A 6111-nucleotide genomic window follows, 5' to 3' on the forward strand; every position below is an offset into this window, starting at 1 on the left:
TTACATTATTCTTTCCTTCATACTCTAGCCATCTTGGTCTCTACAAATTCTCAGTTCTGTCTCACCATCTCAAGAAATCTAGCTGGCCCTTTTCTGATTTTGCCACCCCTCTAGCATGGGCTGGAAACTCAATAAGGCATTAAACTGGAACAACAGTTGGGCTCACTTCCTTTGTGTCCTGTCTCTCAGGTATCACTCTCCTTCTTTGCCTTGTCTAGTTTCTTAAAAACCATTGTTATATATATTGTCTTCTATTTTGGTTGTTTAAGGAAATGGTGTTTAAATACGGTCCTTATTAGTGTCATTACCAGAAATAGAAGTCTCAAAGTCTATATTAGATTTCAATAACTGTATTATACTGCCACAGTGTTGAATGAGGTCACCCAGTTAGAGGAAATCAAATGCAAATAGAAGAGGAATAATGTTAGCTCTGCAACATTTTCAACATGAGTAGTGAAATAAGCAAGGATTAGTATTAGTGAATAGGAAATGTCAGAGATGTTAGGGGGAAAAAAAAGGAGACCAAGGTGCCCTGGAGACTAAGGGAGGAAAACATTTCAAGAAAAAGTGACAGATAATGTTAATTTCTATGGATAAATGGTAAGACAACACCATGAAAATGGACAAAATCTTCTAGGAAAGAGTGTAGGTCATTGAATTTGGTGAGGGAGCTAGTAATTTGAGGGAAACAGTGTAAAAAGTGGCTTTCCTTAAGATGGATTTTTTAAAAGAATGAATATTTTTTTTAAATTTTGGCATAATTGTCATATAAAAGTAACTTCAGGTATACAATGCAATGATTTCATGCTTATATATATTGTGAAATGATCACCACAATTAACATTTGTCATCATACATAGTTATAAATTTTTTTCTCCTGATGAGAATGAAATTTTTAAAAAGATTTCAGTATGTATGAAGTAGCTCGTAGAGAAGGAAACAACAGAGATATGTAAATTTTCGCTTTGCCTGACACTGTATAACTTGTAAATAAATTAGGGTATACCTATTTTAGCACTATACAGGATGTACCCACTAAGATAAAGAATAGAATTTTTACAACGCTCTATTACTTAACATAAGGCTTGAAGACAAAGATGACATTTAGCCAAAATCAGTGAAACTTTTTTGGCATGTGCTACAGCACAATATACATTATTATAAACAATTTATTTTTCTGCTATTTCTTACAAAAATTGATCTAAGAGAAACAAGGATTCTTGCAATCCTATAGACATTTTATTACAACAAAATTCCTTATTTATATTTAACGTGCTTATCTAAACCTTTGGGAAAAGACCATGATTTGGCTTTTATTTGTATTATCAAATTGCCGTTCCAGGCTTCTAGATTACAATAATGAGCTGACATATATGCCCAATTTTGTTCACTCCCTATTCCACTAAAATAATGGATTGAAAGAACAGAAAAAGAAAATAGCCATAAAACATTAGAAGTTGGAAAGCAGGCAGCCCTAAATCTTAGCAAACTGATGAAGTTAAATCCCAACCCAGCAATGGGCAAAGCTGAAAACCAATCTATTTACACCACAGAATCTTTAAAAGGCACAAAAACTGATAGCATCGGTTACCTCTATAACCAGGGTGGACAGAACTAAAATGACGACCAGGTTGAAAGATGTTTGGGACTTTAGGCCCCATGATCCCTTCTACTCCACACTGACCTTCCCCAACTGCAGCAGAGATTTGAGTTCTATTTCCTGGAAAGGATAAAACAGAGTGTCAGGACAGAGGGTATCAGGCCCATTCAAGGGCAAGAATACTGTACTGAAAACAAAAATGAAAGTACCAAATGCAAAACTGAATGCTGAATGCAGAAACCACCAATTTTCTTCTCTTGCATACTCCTACAGCGCTGTCAAACCAGATCTTTACCTGAAAGCAGGCAATTGGAAGACTCTTTCCCAGGAAATCTACAAACTGTAAAGGACATAATTTAATGATAATGATGCAGATAGGGGTTTCTCCCCAAAAGCCCACCCAGATAATCCTAGAGTGAAGCTCAAAATTGAAAACAGCAACCCATAGATTAGAGTTTCAAATGAGATTTTTACTTTAAAAAAAAGTTTATTTTGAGAGAGAGTGAGCAAGTGAGGGTTTGCAGAAAGAGAGGGAGAGAGATAATTCCAAGCAGGCTCCATACTGTCACACAGAGCCTGATGCAGGGCTTGATCCCACAATCTGTGAGATCATGACCTGAGCCGAAATCAAGAGTCGGACACTTAACCGACTGAGCCACCCAGAGGCCCCTCAAATGAGCTTTTTTTAGTCTTCCATTTTCAAAATAAGTAAACAGTGAAAGACTGGAAGATTTGAGGAAAGACTATAATGGAGGATAGAGGCTGAAAAAAATAGGAAAAAAAATTCAAGGAAACAAACTATGCAAGAATTTGAGAAGTTAGTAAAAGAACTATCATTAGTATCCCCCATAGGATAAGAGAACATGTTACGTTCATAAATTAAGAACAAAATACTATAGAAAAAGGAACATTCAGAGTACAAAAACGAACTCTTGAAAATTAAAAACATGGCTGCCCATACAAAAAACTCAGCAGAAAGTTTGGATGACAAAGGTGAGAAAATCTCCCAGATGTGAGTGTAAAAGACAATAATATGGAAAATAGGAAAGAAAAAGAAATGAGAATTTCTGGAAGACTGGTCCAGAAGATCCAACATTCTACTAATAGTAGTTCCAGAAAGAGAGTATAGAAAAAATAGAGGGCAGGATCAATGAAATAATTTAAGATAATTTTAGATCTCAATGACATTAGTTACCAGTTAAAAAAGATCCATTAATATGCTGATTAGAATGGATGAAAATAGATTCATACCAAGGCATATCATTGTGATATTTCAGAATTCTGAGGACAAATAGATAATTCTACAAACAAAAAGAGAAAAGTAAAGAGAAAGAGAGAGATACATGGAGAAATTGCCAAGTCATAGAGAAAGAAAGTAGATTAGTGGTACCTGGAGCTGGGAATTGGAACTAAGGTTAAGTGTTACCAAGCATGAAGAATCTTATAAGTGTGATGGGAATGTTCTAAAACTGGATTGCAGTGATGGTTTCAAAACTCAGTAAATTTATTAAGAATCATTTAATTGTACACTTAAACTGAGTGGCTTTTATAAAATGTAATTATTCTTCAACAAAGCTATTTTAAAAATGTACCCATAAAAAAGATACATAGGGAAATAGAAGTAGAGATAGATTTGTAGAAAGTAAAATCACATTATACAAACATATAAAAGTTTAGAATTGGAATGCTTTTGTGTTTCTTACAAACAACACTAAAAGCAAGAAGATACTGTTAAAATTCCTTCAAATTCTGAAAGAAAATTCTCTCTCATGTAAAATTCTATAGGCAGCCAAACTCTCAAGTATAAAGCTAGAACAAAAATTGTTTCAAACATGCAAAATCTCAAACAATTTACATCCTATGCACTTGTTCTTAAGAAGCTGAGGGAGGATGTCTGCATAAAAACAATAAAGTAAATCAATAAGAAGGAAAATTTAGGATACAGGAAACAGTACGTTCAACACAGGAGACAACCTAAAGAGATCTTTGTGGATAAGATGAAGAGAGATCCCAGGACAACCGCTTTATGCAACACTCATAGAAAGCATTAAGACCAGATTGAATCAGTGTGATTCAGAAAGCAGAAATACTGAGAAATACTGAGGGAAGCCATGACCAAGATCTCTGGTCCATTATACTTATTTTTTTATGTTTATTTATCTTTGAGGAGACACACATACACAGAGTGTGAGTGGGGGAGGGGCGAATAGAGAGGAAGACACAGAATCTGAAGTAGGATCCAGGCTCTGAGCTGTCAGCACAGAGTCCAACGCGGGGCCCAAACTGACAAATGGTGAAATCATGACCTGAGCCGAAGTTGGACACTTAGTCGACTGAGCCACCCAGGCGCCCCCATTATACTTAATTTTAACCAGAAGACATAGCCTGCTGTGGTTTGCTTAGATTCTATGTCTACTTCACTTATCTTAACAAGTGATGATGAAATTTTGCTCCCCAAGTACCTCCAAATCAATGCTCCCTTTCAGGAGTTAACTAAGAACACTTATTTAATCCCTTGGAATTATTTTGCTTTGATCTATATCTGAAACTAGTGATAGACCATATTGTGCTTAACATCAGAAAACATATAGTATAGCCTGCTTCCTCTAGCCATATTTATGCTGGATGTACTTTACTTGGCCCATACAATAGCACTTCCAAATACTCTGAGGTAAACCCTGACAATTTTCCAGTTTCCACCTATGATCTTACCCACTAACATTTCAGGAAAGATTATGACCTAGAGACTATTCAGCTAATTGGCTTCTGGTAACCTTGATCTAATAAGGGCAATATTGTCCTTTACACGGCTAAGTTTGTGCTTAGTACTCAGTTAAAAGACAAAAACAGGGGTGCCTGGGTAACTCAGTCAGTTAAGTGTCCAACTCTGGATTCGGCTCAGGTCATGGTCTTGTGGTTTGTGAGATAGAGCCCCCGCCTTGGGTTCTGCACTGACAGCACAGAGCCTGCTTGAGATTTTTTTTTATCTCTCTTTCTCTTCCTCTCTCTCTCCCTCTCTGACCCTCCCCTGTGCTCTCTTTCTCTCTCAAAATAAACAAACTTTTAAAAAGATAAAACAAAAGTACTGTATACAGTATACTCCTACCCAATAAATTGTTTATATATACATTACATACGTGGTAAGCCTTGGGAATAAAGGAAGGAATTAATGGCACTGAAGTCAGAATAGGGGTTGCTTCTAAGTCAGGAAGAAAGGGAATGCAATTAGGAAGGGATATGTAGGGGTTTGCCAGTATGCTGGTAATGTTCTATTTTGTTGCACGGATGATGAGTGCACATGTGTTTATTTGTTATCATTTTTTAAACTACTCTTATGTGTCTTATATACTTGGCTGTATATATAATGTTTCATGTTAAAATAATTTAACTGCAGTTTCAGATGTCCTCTATTATCATGCCCATTGGGATATTTTTATATAAAATTCTATTAGGAACACCTGAACAAACTTAGCTTAAGTGATAAAAGTTTAATTATCTCACATAACAAGAATTCTAGAAGTAGGAGTCTTCAGAGTTATTATATACTACCTTATCATCAAGGAATTAGTCTCTTCCCACTTTTATTTTGCTTTTGTCCTTAATATGCTGATATCCTTCCTCTCTCTTCTTGGTCACAAGAAGGCTGCTTTTGCTCCCAGGCATTGTGATTCCACATAACAGATTTCCCAGAACAACAACAACAACAACAACAACAAAAAAAGGAGCCAGGACAAAAAAGCCCTTCTAAATTAAGAAAACAAGTCCATTTATGGTGGCATCAAAAATAATACAATAGTTAGAGATAAATTGAATCAAGGAGGTGAAAGATTGATACCCTGGAAACTACAAAACATCACTGAAAGATATTAAAGACATTAATAAATAGAAAGATATCCTGTGTTCATGATTGGAAGACTTAATATAGTTAAATGTCAATACTACCCAAAGTTATCTATAGATTCAATGAAATCCTTATTAAATCCCCAAGACTTTTTTTTCAGGAAGAAAAATTCATACTCAAATTTATATAGAATATCAAGAAACCCAGAAGAGTTAAAAAAATCTTTAAAAGATTGAAGGTGAAGGACACACAATTTCTGATTATAAAACCTACTACAAAACTACAGTAATCAAAAAGGTGTGATACTGGCATGAAGACAGACATATAGACAAATGGAATAGAATAGAAATGGAATAGAATAGAGAGCCAGAAATAAATACTCACATATACGGTCAAATGATCTTTGACAAGGATGCCAAGAACATTCAATGGGAGCAAAGATAGTCTTTTCAACAAATGGTGCTGGTAAAACAAATATTGACATGCAAAAGAATGAAGTTAGACCTTTACCTTACACTATATACAAAAATTAATTCAAAATAGATAAAAAAATTTAAAAGACTTAAAAGTTAAATGATAAAACTCTTAGAAGGAATCAAAGGGGAAATTTTCATGACATTGATTTGGCAATAATTTCTTGGACATGACGTGAAAAACACAGGAAACAAAA

This window comes from Lynx canadensis, chromosome X, assembly GCF_007474595.2.
Source record: "Lynx canadensis isolate LIC74 chromosome X, mLynCan4.pri.v2, whole genome shotgun sequence".
NCBI classification, from domain to species: Eukaryota; Metazoa; Chordata; class Mammalia; order Carnivora; family Felidae; genus Lynx; species Lynx canadensis.